The 25,165-nt window shown below is 29.6% G+C and overlaps 1 protein-coding gene across 1 annotated transcript in view; it reads right to left on the reverse strand.

The window, feature by feature from the left end:
- LOC142328740 (tyrosine-protein kinase transmembrane receptor Ror-like) overlaps positions 1-24,112 on the reverse strand; it is a 150,980-nt gene extending 126,868 nt beyond the window's left edge. Inside the window, exon 1 of the mRNA XM_075372727.1 lies at positions 24,052-24,112. The gene's annotated coding sequence lies outside the window, so the exon portion shown is untranslated. The remainder of the gene's footprint in view (positions 1-24,051) is intronic.
- Between the last annotated feature and the right edge of the window lie 1,053 nt (positions 24,113-25,165).

Raw genomic sequence — 25,165 nt, forward strand, 5'->3', positions numbered from 1 at the left:
GGAAAACAGAGAATCAATCTACGGTCATGCGCACAACTAAAACTGCGCTTTTTTCCTTTTAGATTTTAGCCTTAAATTAGCAACGTACACTTCATCCAAGAGATATTATAAAATCGTTTTACCATAAAAACATTAAACAATTATTCCTTTTTTAAAAAATCTGATGTGGGTACCTCATGACTTCTTTGTCCGCCTATTTAATTACATATACATATTTTTTTAATTGAAAAGTATATAAAATTTTATTTCATTAATAACTTCTGATATTTTTTTATATATATGTTTTAATTTATATTATTATTGAAGTATTATTTATCATAAAAATGTTTTTACAATCGCATGTTAATAATTATTAATAACTCAATATATTTACATAAAAAAAAATTAAAAACTAAGGAGATGAAGGCTGGCTGATTCGAACTTTCTTCTAAGATTCAAATATTTCATTAATTAAAAATTTCATTTGTCTATTACTCTGGAACCAATGAAAATAAGTTCTGTTTATGATTCATCGTTAAAAAGCTCTCAATGAGGGCTTGCTGAAGTTAAAAAAGACTAAAATCTAAATTTGTTTGGATTTTGGGCTTTTTTGGACATTTTTGGTTCAGTCAATTGCAATCAAAAAGAGAGGTGGACAACTAGATGTTACAACAGTCCTAAATTCAAAATTTCAACATCTTACAGCTAATCGTTTTTTTTATGCGAGATACATACGTACTTACATACATACGTATGTACAGACGTCACGCCAAAACTAGTCAAAATAGATTCAGGGATGGTCAAAATGGATATTTCCGTTGAAATCTGAAAACCAAAATTTTTCGTGAAAACAATAATTCTTTTACTTCGTACAAGGAAGTAAAAAGAGATCTAAAATCCATAAAATTTTATGGATTTATTTGTAATTTTTTTTTCAAAAAAGGAGTTACGGATACGGTAATCTTAACAGAACAACTATGCTACTTAAAACAAGAAAATATTTTTTACTGTTGTTCATATTGACATATTCTATTTTAACCTTTTTTTTTACAATATTTAATTTAACAGAAACATTTCTGAGAAAATTTAGCTATAAAGAGAGAGAAAGAAGAACAAACTAACCGTAGGTTTAAAAAAAGTATATTATACTAAATTTTTTAGGTAGACTATTTATTACACCTTTCAACGGAAAAGAAAAATTGGATGATATATCGTACTGGCGTGAATAGAAACCTCGTATTTTATAAGACATCAGTTGAATAAAACATTTCATGATAGATATTTAGAACATAAGTGAAAAAAGTTAAAAAAAAAAATACATTTTATTAAATGGCGGTCACGTATTAAAGAAAATATTATCTATATATTTTTTAGGAGGAGGGTATAAGCATTGAACTCGCTCCCAAAAAAGGCGCAGAGAGAGGCAGAGAGGGGGAGAGAGAGAGAGAGAAAGAGAGAGAGAGAGAGAGAGAGAGAGAGAGAGAGAGAGAGAGAGAGAGAGAGGGGGCATGTTTTCATTAGAGGCTTATTAAATTTGTGAATCTGTTTCTTGATTTTTAAGTAAATTCAGAGAACTTGGAGTATATTGAATTGTCAGACAAAACGTGGTTGGAAGAGTCTTACGATAATGATAGCAAGTTGAGTAAATACATTGTTGGAAATGACTGTTGAGAGGAATTGGCAACGGTGGTATCATGACAGAGGCCAAACTGATGACTTTATTGTATTATCAAGTTAAGAGGGTCTAAAAGACGATCTCTGGTAAAGCCCATCAAGACTAGCAACTGGTAGCAAACTGAATCTTTAAGAACTACAGCATGGAATTCAAAGATGTTGTTTAAGGTTTTCTTTGAAAACAAATAAAAGCTGAAAATAAAGAAATATTAATTTTTTTTTTGTCTTCAGTCATTTGACTGGTCTGATGCAGCTCTCCAAGATTCCCTATCTAATGCTAGTTGTTTCATTTCGGTATACCCTCTACATCCTACATCCCTAACAATTTGTTTTACATATTCCAAACATTGCCTGCCTACACAATTTTTTCCTTCTACCTGTCCCTCCAATATTAAAGCGACTATTCCAGGATGTTTTAATATGTGCCCTATAAGTCTGCCTCTTCTTTTAGTTATATTTTTCCAAATGCTTCTTTCATCATCATTTGTCACTTTATCCATCCATCTGATTTTTAACATTCTCCTATAGCACCGCATTTCAAAAGCTTCTAATCTTTTCTTCTCAGATACTCCGATCGTCCAAGTTTCATTTCCATATAAAGCGATACTCGAAATATATACTTTCAAAAATCTTTTCCTGAGTTTAAATTAATTTTTGATGTTGAAACAAATTATATTACTGACTGAAGGCTCGTTTCGCCTGTGCTATTCGGCATTTTATATCGCTCCTGCTTCGTCCATCTTTAGTAATTCTATTTCCCAAATAACAAAATTCTTCTACCTACATAATCTTTTCTCCACCTATTTTCACATCCAAGGGTTCATCTTCGTTATTTCAACTACATTTCATTACTTTCGTTTTGTTCTTGTTTATTTTCATGAGGTAGTTCTTGCGTAGGACTTCATCCATGCCATTCATTGTTTCTTATAAATCCTTTATACTCTCAGCTAGAATTACTGTTACTCCGAATCTAAATTGTTCTTTAACATCATTAACTGCTAGTTCTAAGTAAAAATTAAAAAGTAACAGGGATAGGGAACATCCTTGTCGGACTCTCTTTCTTATTACGTCTTCTTTCTTTCTTATGTTCTTCAATTATTACTGTTGCTATTTGGTTCCTGGAAATGTTAGCAATAGTTCTTCTATCTGTATTTGAACCCTAATTTTTTTTAAATGCTGAAAATTTTATTCCAGTCTACGTTATCGAATGCCTTTTCTAGGTCTATAAATGCCAATTATGTTGATTTGTTTTTCTTTAATCTTCCTTTTACTATTAATCTGAGGCCTATGATTACTTCCCTTGTCCCTATACTTTTCCTGAAACCAAATTGGTCTTCTCCTAACACTTCTTCCACTCTCCTCTCAATTCTTCTGTACAGAATCCTAGTTAAGATTTTTGATGCACGTCTAGTTAATCTAATTGTTCTGTATTCTTAAAATATTAATAAGGAAAATATTTGTGATATACAAAAATTTGGGCTGCCGAATGTCACTGAAAATTCATTTCTTACATTCTCAGCTTGACCTCTTCCTTTCAGACTTGGAAACTGTGAGCGATAAACAAGGGGAATGTTACATCAAGGTAACCTAAAACGCTCCAAACAGGACGACTGTAAAAAGAATGGTTCAAAAGTTTGAACAAATAAGTTCGGTAATGGGCAACAAAAGAAGTGGCCGTCGTCGTACCGGACGCTCAGTCAAAAACATTGCCGTCGTGAGTACAAAATCTGAAGTTGCAGTAACTGTCAGTGGTGTAATATATGTTATCACGGGATGGCATCAGCATTTTTATGACCTCAGTTGAAAACCATGGACCTTGTCTTTACGTTGAAGAGAAGTTCTTCTAGCAGGATGGTGCTACGTGTTATGCACTGAGTGCACTGTTATGCACGTGTTATGCGCGAGACCACTGAGTTGTTTCAGTAGAAATTTCATAGGCGGCTGACTTCGCGCAACAGCGATCAAAATTGGCTACCAAAGTCATACGATCATACACTCAAGGATGACTTGAGTGTATTTGGGGGATATTTAAAATCTAAAAAAACGCACACCAAACCATTCCAGAACTTAAAGAAGAAATCTGACGTGTTATCGTAACAAATGAACCACAAGTCTCCAAAAATGTGTTTGAAAATTTTATAAAAAGATTGCCTGAATGTCATATGAGACGTGGAGGTAATTTGCCGGGTATTATTTTTCATGTTTAATCTGAGTGTTTATTTTCAAAGTATGCCAATTCATGCATAAATAAAGATTAATTTTTGTAAATTTAAATCCTGCGTACTTTGTGACACTTTAGAATAGTATTACCAAAGCAAATGGAATGAATACTATTTAAAAAGAGAAGATTTCTCGGTAGATAAAAAAATTCCTCAGTTAGGCATTAATTTCTGCAAAATACTCGTCCTAATAATAATTTACTTTAACATAATTTACTTTAACATTTACATTTTATTTATGTTTGGAACATTTGAAATAATATTTATTAGGAAGAAAAGTCTAAAAACGTTATTATTTAAATTATAATGTCATAATTTATAAAACATTAAGTTCATAAATTAAAATTTTTTTTTAAAGGTTTGTTAGTAAAAATCTGAGGGTATTAGAAAAAAAATGGTTTGATTTCAAGATTTAGGAGAAAGATATATATTTAAGATTACATAGTTATTGTTCAGTTACGAGATTTTCTTTTAATTTGTAGAGAAGCGATATTATATACAAAACTTCCTTGTACAAAATTTTTATGGTTTTTCCCGTTATATTACTTTCCCGTCTAGATAGCGGTATAGCGTGCTATAATTCTAGAAGGGAAGTACTGAAATCGGTCCAATTTGAGCATATGAGGACATTTTGAGAAGTAAAATACCCGAAAAACCGGATGGAAATTTTCCGGGTGTTCGATGTGCGCCTCCAGAACTACCGGACCGATTTTGACCAAACTTGGTCAGATCAAAAACAATGACCTGGCGAAAAAATTAATTTTTTTTTTTTTCAATGGAACAATGCCCCTTCTATAAAGGGACATTGTTGCCATTAAATTTTAAACATAAAAGTTCAAGGGTGTGAGTCTGTAGGTTACCCTCAGTACCTCGAGATTTCGTCTTATTTTTCTTAGGCACATTGTTAACAATTAAAAAATAACAATATCTGCAAAAAAAGGTTTTTCCAAAATCGCACCCCACTCCATAAAAATTCTCTAAACTACTAGTATGTTGTGACGTCACAGGTCAATGGTAGAATTAAATAAATTAAAAATATTTAAAGTGCAAAATAGTAATTCGGTCTGGCTGGTCTCAAACTCGATCGCCCGGTTGACTAGGTATCTGGTGCGTTAAGCCTCGCGACTACACAAGTCTGTCGATCGAACAAGCGAAATTTTTTCTATGAAAGTTATGAAATTATATTAGTTAGTGCCGACCGTCGCCGCTAGTACTGCCACACCCGCGCTTATTAAATGCGGTATGCGCGTGCATTTTAGTTCGAATAACGAATTAAATAAACGAAAAAAATATTATATTTAAATAAAATTATAAATATTTTAAATGAAGTTGTATGTGTATGTGTGTGTAAGCCGTACACCAGAAAAAACTGTGTTATCAGCTTTTTTTTTTAAGTGTAATACTTGTTTAAATGCTTGAAAGGATAAACAACTTCCGGAACTTAACCAAAACCGAAAAAAGAAATTAACTACTTAAAGAACTCAAAGTTATGTTTAATAACTAAAAATTACTTTCAAAAAATTATAAACTCGCAAATACACACAAAGAGATTAGCTTGTTAGATTTATCTTTATATATGTATTTCTTGTGTGCGTGTGTATGAAAGTGAACTCCTCCTAAACGGCTGGACTGATTTTGATGAAACTTTGTGTGTGTGTGTTCAAGGAGATTCGAGAATGATTTAAATTCACAATTTGGTCCACTGGAAAATGTTTTTTTAATTAATTTTTTATTTAAAGTAGATGATGATTTTGGAATGTTTTACATTGGATCCGGCAGATTACACTACCATCGCAGTATCGAATATTCAATAATATCCTATTTTAATTTTAGTTTGTCCCGACAGTTGGTGCTGCGATCAAATTGAGAAAGATATTTCGTAATTTTGTGTTATTATTGTGTTACAAAAAATCGCAAGAAAACAGTTTTTTAATAAATAAGAGGCTAATAAATCAGATGGAAATGTAAACAAAGAAAAACCAATCAGATCAATGCAAGATGGCCGCTGTCAAACACAACGACCAATCACAAAGAGCCCGTATGGCCGTTGCCAATGTAAACAAAATCACAACTGATTAAGTAACAAGTAGGCAGCACTGAGATCGCGTTTAGAATTGTGCGGGTATTGAGAAATATTATTGAAATAACGTTTTAAAGTGTAATTAAAAAAATATACATTGTGCAAATTTGTAAGGTACAGTATTGAAGTGAAAATGTTTTTTTAATTTATTTATGTTTTGTTGATCTTGGGATGGTTAAGGTTCACAATTGGGTCCGGTAGGCAGATTGCGATCGCGTTTTAGAAGTTTTCTTTTTTTAATTTTTGGTTTATCAGTCAAACCCGGTAGTTGGTGCTGCGATCGGATTCTAGGAATTTTTTTTATTTTGTTGCTTTTTCGCATATCAGTTACTTGGGTCGTAGCTTAGTGTTGTTCTTACATTAAAATTCGTATTTAGATAATAGTTTTAATTAAATCCGATAGGTAGTGCTGTTCTGACAATTGGATTTATTTACATTCTGAATTTTATAAAGTTAAAGGTGAAATTTTATAAGGTTCCGTAATGTTTTGTAAGTTTCTTAATGTTCAGTATTTTGTAATGATTTTGCAGCCACAACACTTTTTGATAAAAAAAATTATTTTCCACCGAATACTGTGATTAGGGAGTGGTGTGAATTAAATCCGATAGGTAGTGCTGTTGTTTTGCCACTTGGATTTATTTACATTCTGACTTTTATTAAGTGAAAGGTTAAATTTTGTTAAATTGCTAATGTTCAGTTTTTTAAGGTTTTATGAAACTTTCAATTGTCATTTAATCTGTATGTATACTCAGATCTAGCAATAGCGAAGCATTGGCGAGTCTGCTAGAATTGGGGGCTTTTTGAGAATATTATATTATATTATATTATTATTTATTGAAATAACGTTTTAAAGTTTAATTAAAAAATGTACATTGTGCAAATTTGTAAGGTGCTGTATTGAAGTGAGTATTTTACATGATTTTTCATGAATTTCAATGATTTATACACGTGCATTCAATAACAATCAACTTAACCTACAAATTTAAATTGTCAGTTCTCATTTGATTCTATGAACTTTTGAAGTATTGAACGGCTCTTTGAAAATAAAAATTTAAGTTTGTAAAATAAATTATAACATTTATAAAATTAAAATATAAGTTACTTATAATATAGTTTAAATTATATTTAAAAAATTGAATTTATAATGTTTTAGCTGATTAATTTTATAAAAAGTTTTCTAAAATTATTTTTAATTTACAATTATCTAAAATTTGGTAAAATAGATGTTAAAATAAAGAATGATAAAAGTGATAAAAATTTCTACTAAAATTTTAACTACGTTGCTTTTTGACAGTGCTTTAATTTTTTTATTAATTGATTAATTAAGCTGTTACATGGTTATGAAACATCAAAATTATTAAATTTAAAAAAAAATTTGTCGGAGGTACTTTTTTAGAATGATGTTAAGTGAAAATTAGTAGTAATGTGGATGAAAATTTATTAATTACACTAATTATTAATTTTACGACGTTTCGATTTTTTAATTCAGTTTTCATCGGACATCTCAATATTTAGTGAAAATAAATATTAACCATACTACACATAATTAATCAATAAACGCATTACAATAATACAACGATCACAAACTGATAATATCATGCTAATAGTCATTTTAATGAAATTTAGAACACATTCCTGCTAATTTTAACTTAATTAAGTTACTTATATTTATGTGTGTACATTTATTACAGAATAATGCCGCGTCAGGTCTGTCGGGTATGCTAGTATACGTATAAAACGTTTTGTAACAAAAATATCTTTTTTTGTGGAAGTTATAACATAAAACGTATTTCATAAATAGGGAAACATAAATATAAATGTTTAAATGTAATTATTTTTTCTAATGAAGTTGGTTTAAAGAACAGTAGTAGAACTATATAACAGTGGTTCTTGTTTACTGCATTGTGAATTAAAATCGACCGCAAGTCTGGTTTCCAGAGATTCACCGCTTTCTCTTTATGGGTAGACTAAATTTCAATTTTGGCATAAAGCCAAAACGTGATAGCAAACCATTAAATAAGATTATTATGACTAAATTCTATGATACGTTTTAACTAAAATTAATTTAAATTTTAATAAAACTTTACATTGATAAGGATCAAAGCATAATATTGTTTTGGAATGCGATTATATTAAACATTAATTAACCAAGGAAAATGGTTATTGCTTAAAGCTTCAAAGTTTATCAGAAATTGTAAAATCAATCATAACGAAATTAGAATTGTTTTTTTTATAATTTTAAATAAATAATTATGTACTTTGAAATGTAAAAGTACTTAAAAGGTTATTTTAAAAAATAACAATAATAAAATGACCGATACAACTTCTAATGTAAACTTATGTTATAATCGAAAAAAAATGGTTGCAATTTTTACTGATAATAAATTAAAGTATAGTAACTACTTACGAAGTAAATGCAATTTATATTACTTAAATATCTATCACTTTTTAGAATTAACAAAGCCCTTATTTATTAACTAATTTTTAATTTAATCTAATTTTTAAAATTGTATTTAAATTATAATAAATTTTAGAACAGAGTTAACACAACTTAGACATTACTTAATGTACTTCTGAACTCAAACGTTTAATTTCTTTATATATTGAAAATAATTCTATTGAAGTTAAATCATGAAATTAAATGCTGAAAAAAAACAAAATTTCTATATTTTTCCTAATGATTACGTTGTAATGTGTATATACAACTCCCCCACGGGTGATGGCCGGGAGAAGGCAACTCTCTCCCATTAGGCTACATGTAAGGGAGGGGGTCGTTATCTAGCCGGTCAGTAGAGCCAAATACCTGGGGGTTGGCTTGACAGCCGGACAGCTTTTCCAGATCATGTGTGAGAGGCAGTTGACAAGGCAGATAGAACAGTGTCGGCTGTCTCAAAGCTCATGAGCAAGGTTGGCAAGCCGAGCTCATCAAAGAGGAGGATGCTGGCGGCGGTGGCCCGGTCCGTTGCCTTGTATGCCGTGCCAGTTTGGAAGAGGGGTTTGTGAATGAAAGTGGCTGTTCGGAGGCTTGCGGGGCTGAAGCGCCGACTGGCAGTCGGCGAATTGAAGAAGTTAATATCAGATATCAAGCCTTGGCTCAGATGTAAGGACGGGGAACTCACGTTTGCGATAACCCAATTTTTATCGGATCATGATAGCTTTAATTGATATCTATGCGGCAGGAGGAGACGGTCGTCTGAAAGCTGCTACTATTGTGGAGAGCGGAATACCGCAGAAAATACTGTCAAGTGCCCAAGGTAGGAGAAAAACAGGATGATGATGAGGCGGACGCGGTTGAAAGAGGTTACCGCAGATAATATAGTGGAGGTAATGCTTCATAGTGAGCGGAACTGGTCAATATTCAGCAAGGTAATAGGAAATATCATCCGAAAGAAAACCCTGGAAGAAGTGGAAGATGGGTAAGGGGTGTTAACGTTAGGGCAGGAGGGACAGCCCCGTTCAGGAGCGGTGGGATGCTCCGGCGTCTCACCTTCAATGATTGAACGGGGACTCCTGAGGTCCTTAGGTGGGGAAAAGAAAGACCGACACCTGGTCTGGGGCCCCGGTAGGGGACCCCGGATTAGAGGCAGGTGCTTATTAATAGACCGAGACCCAGCCACTGGGGGGTGCTGTCAGGAATGGCATGGCCTCCAGAGGAGTAGAAGCAACTGGGATCCTCAAAACCGTGATATAAGAGATCGTGGATTGGTCCTTGAGGGGAAGGAAGTTTCCCTCAAGGGAACCCCCACGGGCCAATGAAATGAGGATGATATATACGATATGTAAATGAGGTTTAGTTTTGTGCAGACTAGGGCTTACCATTCCTGAGATTTGTGGTTTACTGAACCCTAACCACCAAAGTACACCGGTATCCACTGTCTATTATTCAAATCCGTATAAAAGCAATTAGCTTTTACTAGGATTCGAACCTCAGAACTTTCGACTTCAAATATAAGCTGTTAAACAAAAAAGAAAAAATGAACGGAAAAGAGTAGAATAATAAAACACATAGAAGATATTCATAAAAAATTTAAATGTGGTATTAAAAGAGGAAGTACAAGAGACGTTTACAAGTTTTGTAAAACAATCTTATAAAGATTAAAAAAAATTTGGGTAGGTCATACCAATAGAAAGTATCCAAGATTAAATGAAATTTTTTACAGAAAGCTGCATAGAACGTAAAACAGTAAAAAAAGATAAGAATAATTATAAACTATGAAGCAGATAATTGAAAATATTGGATGTAGTTATTATTCTCAGAAATTAAGAAATTTTATTATTCTAAGAAATTAAGAAGTACAGAACAGAAAAAATGGAAAACCAGTATTAAATCAGTCAAATCATTAGTTATAAATAATAAATGAAGAAAAACATTTTCAGGTATCTGTGTTTTAATCATCCTAGCGGTAAATAAATCAAACAATGAACTAACAAATAACTAACATTTTGTTTAGGAGACATCTTAAATTTGAGATACGTAAAAATAAAACTGGACGAAAAAATCTTTAGATTGCATTGAATCAAATAAATATAATATTTCCAAATAAAAAGCTATGGTAAACGGTTACTGAAATAAACTGGAAAGTAAAATTTGTTCAAAAACAGTTAATAATAAGCTTTTATTTAAAATCTAAAATTAGATGGCCACTTCAATTGTTGAACAATCATTTTCATTAGACACTGAGGAAAAACATATAATAAAATAATAAATAAATTAAAAAGTGATAAATACTAATATAAAAATAATCAGTATCTACACATGAAACATTAAAAAGCAATGTATTTGAGATGATACTATAATATACAAAAATACCTCTCATTTTAGATATTCTCAATCGAAAGGGTATATTTAGCTAAAAAAAAAAAAAAAACCATCTACACCAGTGAAATCTACAACTCCCGATTCCCAACCAATACCTAATGCACGCCCCTTATATAGATTAAAGAGATACAACTTTAACTTAGATAAACCTTAAACCAATCAAAAAGATATTCCCACCCTTGAACAAAATATAAGGGAGGAGATAACCGTTTTATGTTCTTACGATGGGAAACTTAAAAAAAGATTTTTAATAGATTTTTTAAATTAAAATTAAGAAAAAACAAACTATTACTTACTGGTACCTAATCGTTATTAAAAAATAAAATTTCAGCATGGTTATTAACAAAGTAGAATTCCCTAATTGTATCCAGATTAAAAAAATGTGTGTGTATTTACGAAGCAATTGTTAGGTATCTTCACTCCATTGAAAATGATCTGTCCTCTCTCCCCCTCACAAATTTGACTCTGCTTCCAATAGTATGTGGCCTCCTGGTGTGTCACATTTGTAGTCACTTTTGCAGACAATTATTCAGTAGCAGAATCTTACAGCGAATATGAATTACAACTGTTGACATCACCCATTACGTTATGCACTGACGCTTGTACGTACATACGCTAGTCACTGCTCACCTAGGTTCCGCAATAATGAAAATTTAATTAATTTCAAAACTACAGAGTGATTCGTGGAACGATAAATAATGAAAATAAATACTTTAACTTTTGGCTTATAGTAGTATATACCGTACCTCCAGTTTTGGAAAACATTTAGCAAAAACAGATAACTTATTTACTTAGTTGTTCAAGTTTTGCCTCTTTTCTTAATTTTAGCGACTTTTGGCTAAAATTTAACCTACGTGGGTGAATAATAAATATTATAGTTTTATTATTATAGTTTGTGATATCTTCAAATATTAAAAAAGCTGACAACACAGTTGTAGGACTCCTCCCGTCTATATTTTTAGCCGCGTTCCGGGAAAGTCCTACAACTGTGGATTTTTTTTTTGATGCACGGCTTACACATACAACTTAATTTAAAATATTTATAATTTTACTTAAATATAATATTTTTTTCGTTTATTTAATTCAATGATTCTAATTAAAGCACGCGCGCATACCGTATTTAATTTGTTTGGGTGTGGCGATACTATCGGCGACAGTCGGCACTAAACTAACGAAATTTCACAACTTACATAAAACAAATTTCACTTGTACGGTCGGCAGACTGATATAGCCGCGAGGCTTAACGCATCAGGTACCGAGTCAACCGGACGTTCGAGTTCGAGACCCAGTCTCATCGAGTTACTTTTTTACACTTTAAATATTATTCATTTATTTAATTCTACCGCTTACCTGTTTTTTTGGGGTGCGGGTGCGATTTTGCAATAGTTATTTTTTGAAAATATTGTTATTTTTTAATTGTTAACAATGTGCGCAAGAAAAATATTACCTTAGTTAGGCGAAATTTCGAGATATTTATGGTGACCTTACTCTACAGCCTCACCGTCTTGACCTTTTACCAATAAGTTGAAAATTTAATGGCATCAATGCCCCATATGTACAAGCAGTCTGACTAAATTTGGTCAAAATCGGTCCAGTAGTTCTGGAGATATAAGGTTATTTAGAGGCTAATGACCTACATACGAACATTAACATCAAGAAAATTTCCATTCGCTTTTCTGGATTCCTTAGGTGTCAAAACGTCAAGATCCGGTGAAAACCACATATGCCTAAATTGGACCAATTATAATACTTTATCTTCTAGAGCTACAGCGCTATCTAGAAGGTAAAGTTGACGTTTTATATATATATATTTTATTTATTTATTTTTTTTTTGACTACCTTGACAATCCTCAACCTAAATCTGAATCTAGCTTCTATTGCTTTAGTGCGATAAAGAAATAGGATTATCAAGATATAAATTCTACCAGTCTTAACAATTTCCTAATGTTGTTAGTTTCGAATTTTTTGATTGTAATATCAAATTGCCTTGTTTCTAAATTTTATACTGATTAATACGCAAACTGTATTACTTTAAAGTATTTGTGTTCAAATTACAAAAATGTACTTGTTGGTAACAGAAATTTTATAATCTTATTGCAAACATTTTTCTTCTTTATACGTATTTCACTTATCTACTTTCATAGAGCCTGGTAGCAGGGTGTTTTAAAATCAATATTTTTCACTAGATATCTTAACTGACATATAAGTGCTTAGGAATGTTAGCATCTGATATAAATGGAAATTGATTTAAATCATTTTATTCTCGTTTAGGTCTACATGTTTACGTTGAGTTCGATAATCTCACAGTAACGTTTAGTCGTGTATAGGTAAACTCAGTGATGTTTTAACTGCTGTAACCTAAATAATTTCATTGCTTTACCTTTAGTACTTTTAATTTATTTAGTATGAATCCTTGTTACATATAATATCAAAATATAATAGTAAATTATATCAAACAGATTTAAAAAAATTACGGTAACAAACTGCTTTGAGATTTACTTAACTAATTTTGTTTTATTAAGTCGGATAATATTTCTATGATGGCAGTAATGACATACCATACATCCAAGTAATAATTTCGTTTCTACTGTTCTTGTATTTAATTAGATAAATAAATAAAGATATATATATATATATATGTACAAAGCAAGACTGAGGTAATCTAATTAAATAAATGTTATAATACAAACTGTGTACTTTAATTGTGTCAGACGTTACTGTTTCATAATTGAATTTTGGGTTGAAAGATAAAGTTACTTAGAAATTTGGGTAATAAAGCTTAGTTAAAAGTTAACGAATTAACCTTGTTCAGATACATAGTACTTGTATATACACACAAGTGTCATACATAATTAATATGTAGAGACGAAGGTTCGAATTTAAGAACTACTTTTTAACGTTATCTTTTGTATTATAAGTTGAAGAAATTCTTAAATTCGAAATATTTAGATAATAATTATATCTTGTGAACGTTTCATTATAAAGGCTTTGTTTAAATTATATAATTTAAAAACCAATTAAAGAGAAGACGTGTTTGAAAGAGAAATACGTGTGAGAAGACATGTGTTGTATTTCATAATTTTCCCTACGTGAAAGACAAATTAACATATTCCAAAGATTTCACGTAGCTTATTATTTAAAACAATTAATGTTAGAATAATAGGGAAGAAGATTTATAACTCTTTCGGCAAAAGTGTAAATAAGATTTTTTTTTTAAAGTCTGAATACAATATGACCTTCAAACAACAAAACAAATCATTACACAGGGAAAACAGTCACCGTGTAAACACAATGCCCTTGGAATATATAAACTGAACCGTTTCGATGCACGTTGTTCTCCATTAATCAAAGGGGACGTAATTTTAAACAAATATACAATGAACGCTTAAAAGCCTTCTACAGCGAATACAGTCAAAATCTGCTAACTAACTTATACACATAAATACAACAGCCTTGATATAATTACGCGTACACAAAAAACGGATCACATTTTAGCACACGTGAATATTGTGAAGTATATAAACTTAAAATGACATAATAAATGGAAACATAAATTTATCTAATGAGATCATATTTTTAATACATATTACACTAATTAAAAAAAACCAAAAAAAAAACCATCATCCGAATAACATTTACAAACGTCATTGTGAAAACAGCAAAACCATTCAATAAGGAGAGTCTAAGAAACGATAGAAAAGTTCTAAAGTAAGTTTTTACTTCATTGTACGAAGTAAAGAGGAAGTATTGTGATCACGAAAAATTTCGGTTTTTAGATTTCAAGGGAAATATCCATTTTGACCATCCTAAATCCATTTTGACTAGTTTCGGCGTGACGTCTGAACGTACGTATATATCTCGCGTAACTCAAAAACCGCCGTAGGATGTTGAAATTTTGGATTTAGGATTACTGTAACATCTAGTTGTGCATCTCTCCTTTTGAGTGCAATCTACTGAACTAAAAGTGTCCAAAAAATCCCAAAATCCTAAAAAGGTTTGGATTTTAGACTTTGTTTTAACTGCAGTAATAACCCCTCATTGAGAGCTTTTCAATGATATATCATAAGTGGTACTTATTTTTATTGGTTCTGGAACCAATAAAAATAAGTACCACTTATATGGTTTGGCTATAACTCTGGAGTTATAGCCAAACAAAGTTTTAATTAATGAAATATTTGGATCGTACAAGAGGAAGGCACATCGGTCGAATCCGACTTCATTTCATTTTTTTAAACTTTTTCTTTAATTTAAATATATTGATTTATTAATAATTGTTAAACTCTGTAAAAAAATTACAAAAAATAATAATTCAGTAATAAAAAAAAAATAAAATAAAAGTATCAGAAGTTATTAATGAAATAAAATTTTATGTACTTTAAATTTACAAAAATGTGTATATGTAACTTAATAGGCGTACAGGAGGTCAAGAAGTGTCCACATCATATTTTTTTAAAAGTTTTATTATAAACTTAGATTCGACGTATCATTATAAAAGTTAAACGTTTTAAATTAATATCGTTGCCGACCTTCATAGACAACAACACAGTAAGTTCTAGACAGTAAGAGAAGTGTGATTTAAACGGAAATTGTCTTTTCACAAAATGTTAAATATAGAGAAGAAAATATAAATTACTCTTATGTGTTTCTAGACAGAAAAATCAATTTATGTAGCCAATCAGCTTATTATTCATAATAATAATAATGAATGTATGCAGAAGAGAAGCAAATTTAAGTTTATATCGAAAATTTACGAAATGGTAATGACTCAATTTAGGAACGAATGCAACAGCAGTATTTTATATATTACATAATAAATAGAATGTATCACGAAGTTCTTCCGAGATTTTAATAACCTATTCTACTCGTGAAATAATGGTAAACGTTCATATAAACATATGTATTAAAATTCTTCGTTTGCAAGTTACGGCCAGTGAAAGATTTCGCTCGGATTTCAACTACCTTGGTGAATTGAGGTCGTAATGAAATTTTTAGGACGTAAATTAAGGAACAGAATTAGTGATTTCTTATAGTTTTTGACATGGAAAATCGAATAAAATAGGTCCCAAAACTGTATTTTCAGTAGCTTTTTGAGAAATTTGGGGTGAAAACCAATAAATCGGGGTAAAAAACCGTGTTTTTACTTTCTTGTACGAAGTACAGGAAATATTGTAATCGCGAAAAATTTTGGTTTTCAAATTTTAACGGATATATCCATTCCATCACCCCTGAATCCATTTTGACCAGTTTCGGCGTGACGTCTGTACGTACATATGTATGTATTTCGCATAACTCAAAAGCTATTAGCCGTAGGATGTTGAAATTTTGGATTTAGAACTGTTGTAACATCCAATATTGCACCTCCCCTTTTGAATGCAATTGACTGAAACAGAAGTGTCCAAAAAAGACGAAAATCTAAAAAAAACATTGGATTTTGTACTTTTTCTTAACTGCAGTAATAAGCCCTCATTGAGAGCTTTTCAGCGATATATGGTAAGTGGTACGTATTTTAATTGGTTCCAGAGTTACAGCCAAATAAAAAATTAAAAAAATGAATTTTATATATTTATATTAATTTAAATATATATATACATTATTTATATATATTTATATTAATATTTTTATATTTGGCTGTTACATCCAAAAATTAATTAATGAAATATTTGGATCTTACATCAGTTCGAATCAGATTTCATCTTTTTTTTAACTTTTTTTTAATTTAAATATATTGATTCATTAATTATTAACCTCTGACTGTAAAACTTTTTTCGATAAATAATAAATCAATAATAACAATAAAACCAAAAAAAAAAAAAATGAAAATATCAGAAGTTGTTAATGAAATAAAATTTATGTACTTTTCATTTAAAAAAAAAAAAATGAGTATATGCAATTTAATAGGTGTACAAGGAAGTCATGTAGTGTCCACATCAGTTTTTTTATGTTTGACGTACAATAACATTCTTAAATGGGTAATAAACACGTAAAAGTTAAAAAAAAAAATTATTGAAAATTTTATTATGAACAAAATGGTGTAAGAAAAGTTGAATAGACAAACAAAATTTTGAAAAATAAGCATTTTATTTAGAAAAAGTACGCTAGACTAAAGTAAATTATACGTACTAGTTTATAATAAATGTGCAACAGAGTTTATGAAAATTAAAAAAAAAATGAAGTTTATATTTAATTGATTTTACACGATTTAAAAACAAATCTTGTAAAATTTTACGTAACTTTCTGTGCTACTAATAATAAAAATTAAAAGAATAGAGCCAAAAAACATGCTTTTTACAGATGTGGAATAAATTTTAAGAAAAATTTTTAAAAATATTCCTGTCTAGGTTAAGACTAATAAATTTGCTTATATAAATTTTTCTTTAAATCGAACATCCCTTTCAATAAAAGCTAAAATAAGAAAACGAAAATTTCCATCGAAAATCTCCTCCATTTTAAACCTGGGTCTACAATTTATACAATTTGTAGATATTTCTTGATAGCTTTATACGTATATGAAGTATAAAGTTTAAAACATTTTTTTAAAAATATTTAAATGTAAAGAAATAGAGGTAAAGACAAAAAAACAAACATATATTTCAATTTTAAAAGATGAGGATTGATATTTGAAATAGTTTTTTAAAAATTATTATTAAAAGCAATCTAAGTAACAAATTTAGTTTAATAAAGTTTTCTCTAAAATGTATCAAATTAAAATAAAATTTCACGATATTCCATACCCCCATAAAGAATTTTAAAAAAATAATACGATGAATGCCTCATGTAAAGAAATATTTGAGCCAAATTTGAGAAAAATCTGTTGGGTTAGCCCTGAGGGCCTAAAGCAGTGCGAGACACATAACTATATACGTACACACATATATACATATGTTTTTTAGTCTAGATGAACTGGTTGGACCCTAAAACGTAAAGATTTTGAAAAAAATATCCGGTACCCCATCTTTTACACGATCACAATGCTTTATCTTATAATACAACTATTCCAACTACATTCGCAGGGAAAGTAAAACGGGAATCTGTGAGGTTAGGAAGCTCTCGAAAGATGAAGCCACGTTTCTTAGCACTTGGACGATCACTGACTCCTTAACAAAGAGTTTAGTTAACTTCACAGAGATGAATCCAAGAATATTGGTCACAGTGATATCCTGCACTCGAAGCTTATAGTTTACTCTTTATTGGATCTTTTGCTCTTATATTATCGGAACATACAATTTGTAATATCTTTTAAAAGTCCGTCGAGAATTTAGAGATCGTGCCTTACAGGATTACATTATCGTCTCGACGTTGTAAATATTAAAAAGAAACGTACAGAATTTATAAAGTGAGAGATCTGATTTAAACAGGAATTATTTTAATTTATATATTATTAAAATCATATTTCTAAACTTCATTTATGTAATCATTTGGGTATCATTTTGGATAACCAAGGTTTTTAATACTCTGCGGAGAAAGAAAATGTCGAAGTCAAGCCAATAAGGTATGTATATTTTAGCCAGAATCAAAATTTAGAAAATATTTTAAAATAATTTATCAAACCTAATAAGAAATAATTTATATAGCACGTTTTATATCCAGTAGCATTACACCTTTAACAATGACGCGTTTATATATATATATATATATATATATATATATATATATATATATATATATATATCTACAGATGTAACAAGAACTCTTTAACTTTGTGATTGATGTTGCTGACAGATATTGATGAGTGTTGTACTTAGGCCTATCTACCCTCTGCACTCACGATTCGTTCCAAAATACGACGAAACTACCCTTCGTTTACTTCAATCCATTACATTCGTCTGATTATTTCCAAGTGTATAAATATAAATTACTTTTAGTTAAGTAAATTGGAAAAAAAGAACCCATTAATTTTATATTTGATTTTTAATTTATTTTGAGATATATAAATAATTGATATCTGACGTCACTCAGGAGAAAATCAGTATAATAATTCGTCTTTGGTAATCTACTGTTAGATACGATGACCTGGTCAGAATTTCTTTAGGGTGTAAAAGTAAAAAAAAAGTTTTGCAGTTTATAAAAAAATGGAAATGAAATTGGTGGAAGGGCGTGCATCAAGCCAAGTAACCACATTTATGATGACAATTAGAAAAATGACAAGAAATTATTTAATTTTTTCTTTTACTTTTGTTTTTTGTTTTTCAAAACTTAATTTTTGAAAAAATCTTTCGTTGTTTCAAGGATTGTATGAAATTTGGCGGGAATTTCAAGAAAATAAATATGTCTATAAACAAGAAATTATTATTATTTTAATCATTTAAGTAAAGATAACAAAGTAATGCTGACAACACAGTTGTAGGAATTTAACTGTGTCCTACAACTGTGGGTTGTTTCTGATACACGGCTTACAACTTAATTAAAAATATTTATCATTTTCTTTAAATACAATATTTTTTCATTTATTTAATTCAACGATTCTAACTAAAGCGCGCATGTACCCCGAGTGTGGCGGTCCTAGCGGTGACGGTAGGTACTAACTAAACCTTTTTCTTTTTTTAGCCTCCGGGACCACCGTTAGGTATTGTTTCAGGCTTCAGAAAGGATGAGATAAAATGACAATTTTGTAGCGTGTGAAAATGCCATGCTTAACCGGGATTCGAACCCGGGATCTCCGGATGAAGAGCCGAGACGCTACTACTCGCCATACAGAGGCCAGCGGCACTAACTAAACTAATGAAATTTCACAACAAATTTCAGTAGTCCGGTCGGCAGACTGGTTTAACCGCAAGGATTAACGCCCAAGGTACCGAGTCAACCGGGCGATCGGGTTCGAGACCCAGCCAGACCGAGTTACTTTTTTACACTTTAAATATCATTCATTTATTTAATTCTACCGCTCACCTGAGACGTCACAACATCGTATATGACTTCAATATTTTTTACAATGGGAATGCGATTTTGCAATACGTTTTTTCCAAACAAAGTTATTTTTTAACTGTTAGCAAATGTTCCTAAGAAAAATAAAACCTTAATTAAGCGAAATCTCAAGATACTGAGGGTGACCTTGCTCTACAGCCCACCCTGTTGACCTTTTAAGTTGAAAATTTAATGGCATCAATGCTTCATGTACAAAAGTAATCTGACCAAGTTTGGTCAAATTCGGTCCAGTAGTTCTGGAGATATAAGGTGTGAGACACCAGACACGGGTTTTTGGGTTCCTTATGTGTCAAAACCTCATGATCCGGTGAAAACCGCATGTGTCCAGATTGAACCGATTACAGCTAGAGATGTAATCGGTTCCGCTTTGCTATAGCGGTCTCTAGCTGGAAAAGTAAAAAAGTTAATAAATAAAAAATTACAAACACATAGGCATAGAGATATAATAAAATTTTAAATAAGAATAAAAATAAATATTTTATATATTTTGGGTGAAAGATGTACGGGGATAAAACAAAACCAATAATTCGATCAAATATATTTAAAAATTGTTTAATGAAAATGAAAGGTATAATAATAATTAACGGTTAGATATGTATTAGAAGAGTTCGTTTTCTATTGAGAAGGAAAAAAATAAACGAAAAAGTATGGAATTATATAAATATCGGAGTAAAAAGAAACATAAGAAAGAGCTGAAAACCATAATTCTTGGTGAAGTTGAGTTAAGAGAGAAGCTTTTTCTTAAAATTTCTTTTTTCTTTACAAAAGTAAATAAGACTTAAATCCTAAGATCTTCCTTACAACCTTTATTCAATAAGAAAACGTTAAAAGTTTAAGATGAGAAAGGAAATGAAGGTCACCTACAACACTTATTTTTATAAGTTTATATATTTATTTAAATTGAAGTGTTTGTTAATTATCAATTGAAAAGACAAAACAAAAGCTGGTCAAGTATTGCATGACTTTTCTGGTTATGCTGATAAGTCATACAATATGTTGCCCAGCTTTTTTATTGCAAAATCTGACATTAATGGTTAGAATTCTATTTTCATAAAATAATTTAATTTTTCTATAAAATAATAACAAAAATCTATTTTTTTATTAATAAAAATTAAAAGAATTAGGGAAAAACAGAATTAATAATATTATAGATGGGGAATAAATTTTAAGAAGACTGTATTTAAAAATATTCTTAGATACTTTAAGCTTAACAAATTTTCAAAGAAATTTTTTCTCTAAATTTAACGCCTCTTTCAAAAAGGGCATAAGAAAAAACTTTTTTGCATTTTGGGTTTGGGATCTATAATTATAAAATTGTACACATTTCTTGATAGCTCTATAGATATAGTATATTATAAAATTTCAAAAATTAAAAAAAAATTTAAACCGTAGGGAGATAAGTAAAAGGACAATAAATACATATTTTAATTTTAAGTGATGAGCGTTGATTTATTGAAAAACCTTTTGTTTGTATTGTTTATATTTGCATTTAGGTAACACATTTGCTTTAATAAAGTTTTCTCTAAAATAACGGAAAAGAAAATCGAAATTGGTTTTTAGCGATATCACCCCGTTACCTAATTTTGAAAAAAATTAATATGATCATACATAAAAATATTTGAGCCAAATTTTACGAAAATAGGTTAGGTCAATCCTGAGGTATAAGGTCTAAAGTAGTGCAAGACATATAGCTGCATACGTACGCACATATATACATATGTTATTTAGTCTAGATGAATCAGTTGCATCCTAAAACGTAAAGATTTGCTAAAAACACGTTACCCCATTTTTGACATGATCACCATACGTTTACGAAAAAATTCTTGCTCAGATGTGAGCAATAACACAGACTTATTTTATTTTGTACAATATTTTCCGTTTAATTATTTTGTATAATTTTTTTGCGGAAGAAATATACAAAACATAAATTAAATGAGAAACTAAAAGAGGCATAATTTTTTATTTATTTAATATTATTTCTATTTATTAGAATATTAACTTATTATAACCTGATGATTATTATATAATCTGATTATATATATACATATATATAATTATAATCTGATGAAATAATTAAATTAAAAATAATGGGTAAATCATGCACACAAGCATCAAGTTTAAACTTACACACCACTGTGACTCACTGCATAAGTCCGTATGAAAAACATACCAATATAAAGTCAACATAATTTCAATGGAAAGTTATGTTGTCGATCTTAAATTGAGCGTAACTCAAGACTCAACAGATTTTCACATGGAAACCTCAGATACACTACTGTATATCTAAATTTCAATAAAATTGATCTGGAGATTTTCGAGCCAGAAATTTTATACTAGGCCTACATGTACTCGTATATAAGGAAATAACATTTTAAGTGAACGATATTTACGTACTCCTCATATCTCAAAACGTAAAGAAATTCAATTTTATCTTTCAATTCCGTCGTAGGGCTGAAAGTAATACCGTAATTTTCTTCGAAATGTCGATGAAAATCATAAATAATTCATATTCATAGGTATACATACAATAACACAAATAAACATATTTTATTTATTGTATGATTTAAATTTTTAATCAAATAACTTACCAAAACTTCAGATACTGTTACTCGCATAAAAACAATTATAGTTAGAAAAAGAATATACGCGTACGCGTACACACAAACCCTCCCACCCACGCAGACATTTTATTATAAAAGTATACAAATAATTTTTCCCCGACCTCTATCGTAGAGGGGTAACGTTTTCGGTCTCTCATCTGAAAGATTCTGGATTAAACACCAGATAGGCATGACATTTTTCATACACAAAAAAATATATTTCTCATCATATAAAAAAAGAAAACATGAATATGTTGCTGTAATTGGGTTCTGAATTGAAATTAATAATTACTTTAACTTATGTACCTCTTCATATTATTTAACCAAGTTAATAAAATTAGTTCCGGAAAAATTCATACATAATTTATAATTTCGAGGTATATATATATATATATATGTGTGTGTGTGTGTGTGTGTGTGAAAAATTGTATAATATATGTATATATAAATTGTAAATATGATTCAGCTTGGTCTACTCAAGCACAGAATTCAATTAAATAAAATGACAACTTATTTTTTCATACAATTTCTACAAAAGCGCTTTCGCAGTAACCCGCATCCTCAGTCGTAGTTATTCTTACTTTTTTTGTAAATATTTTATGTTAAATTTTATATTAAACTCAAAATTAAAAATTATAAATTATAAAATTATAATTATAAAATTATAATTATAAAAATTATTTTTAATTATAAAATTAAATTATATAAAAGATTAAAATGTTAAAAATTAGTTTTTAAATATATTTTTAAAGGAGTATAAAAATTTTAAAATTATTAAAATTAAAAAATTAAAAATTACATATAAAAATATGACGTCAAGCATTATAAAATAAAATAAAATATATTACATGTGTTTGGCCAGCCAATACTATACTAATGCACAATTAATTAAATGTTTATGTAATATCATTATCTGAAAAAGTCTAATTTAACACTAAATATTTACATAAAAAAGTAAGAATATCTATAACTGAGGATGCGGGTTCCCGCGAAATGGTTTTGTAGATATTGTATGAAAAAATAAGGTGTATGTAAAAAATAAGGTTTTATTTTATACAATTCTGCACTAAGCTGGATCAAGTTGAATCACGTTTACAACATTTATTAATACAGAGGTGATATGTCTTGAAAAGATCGACTTGAGAAAAAAAAAAAAATATATATATATATATAAAACATGCTGCAACAATAGAATAGTAAGTAAATATGATAACAAAAAAATAAAAAAAACTTCAAATTCGTTAATATAGACCATGTTTTTTTTCGTTAAAAAAATTAATTTCGATAATCCGGAATTAAATCACCTCTGAGCCACTAAAGAAATTTCAACAAAAAAAAGTTTGAAATACTTAAAAAAAACAAATATATATCAACCAAATTGAGAACAGTTTTCTAGGAAATTATTAAAAATTGATGAAATATTTAAATTTAATAGAATTATAATTAGCATGTTAACATCTTCATCCAAAAAACATGGAATATGATAGGTTAGGTTATGTTAAGCAAGGAAACAATTGTGCGGGCCTCCGTGGCGCGAGTGGTAGCTTCTGGACCGTTCATCCGGAGGTCCTGCGTTCGAATCCCGGTCAAGCATGACATTTTCACACGTTACAAATCATTCATCTCATCTTTTGAAGCAATACCTAAAACTGGTCCCGGAGGTTAAAAAAAAACAAAAGCAATCGATTTATACTTAAAAAATAAAATCAGTAAAGTACAAACAACAAAAATAAAATAATTTAAAAAGATAATACATACCAATTACTTGAAGGCACATCATCATAATCCTCATAATTGAGACCATTATTATATTCTTCTACTTGAACTGCTGAAGCTTCTTCGGACCAAACTGTAAATAATTAAAAAAAATTAAATTATCACGAAATTATAAAATGTAATCGTAAATAAATAAAAAAACTGTGATGTTGACATGAAAATCAATTTTCATTTTCCTAATTACTTTAATTTTAATATATATATAATTTTAGAAATGGAATCAAATTATTTAAGATGTAGTGCAAAAATATATAAAAAAGTGTTAACTTTCATTAATGACTTTTTAAAAATGTTTTGCCAATATTAATCGATGCAACGAATAGCTAAATTATCTGATATTATATAATAGATATTATCTCATAAATATATTATATAAAAAAAAAAATTGCTTCATTGTAGTTACTGTAAGTAAGGCAGATAAAACTAATAATAAGATAAAACAACGTAAAATTCCGGTATTGCAGACATCTGAATCTGGGACAAACTAATTCTGAAGTAAACGTATTGAAGAATTAAATATTTTATAGTTGATAAGATGATAAAGCCTTCTGGTGTTACCTTCAAGAATTAGATCACTAAACCTCTTCCACTAATGACCTCCAATATCTATTCAGTATATTCTTTTCATTCTTTTTAACTCCCGGCTAAATATTTTAAGATATCTGCTTTAATTTATATTAAAGGTTGTAATATGTAATAAATGCCATTTTTATATTACGACCTGTAAGAAAGAAAAAATGAAAATTAAATGAACAGAAAAAGTGGAAAATGAAAAATTAATAAAGATTGTTGACGAGAACATGAGTTTAATCATATGAATTCAGAGTAGAGAAACTAACTGGCTAGAACATTCATGAGAGAAGGATTGAAAGATTGTTAGAAGGAACAGTAGAACGTTCAAACAACTAGAGACCGGAACAAAGTATACTGTATAATTTTATAAATTACTTTCCATCTAAAGGAAAAAGGAAATCATTACGATCTTAACGTTTATCTGAGGACAGAGGAAATGGATTCTGACGTGGTGCAAGGGTTTTGCAGCTGACACCCCTTATAAGGCAAGAGTACAAAAAAGAATATTAGGATCTTAAAATAT

Source organism: Lycorma delicatula, chromosome 8 (assembly GCF_047948215.1).
Source record: "Lycorma delicatula isolate Av1 chromosome 8, ASM4794821v1, whole genome shotgun sequence".
NCBI classification, from domain to species: Eukaryota; Metazoa; Arthropoda; class Insecta; order Hemiptera; family Fulgoridae; genus Lycorma; species Lycorma delicatula.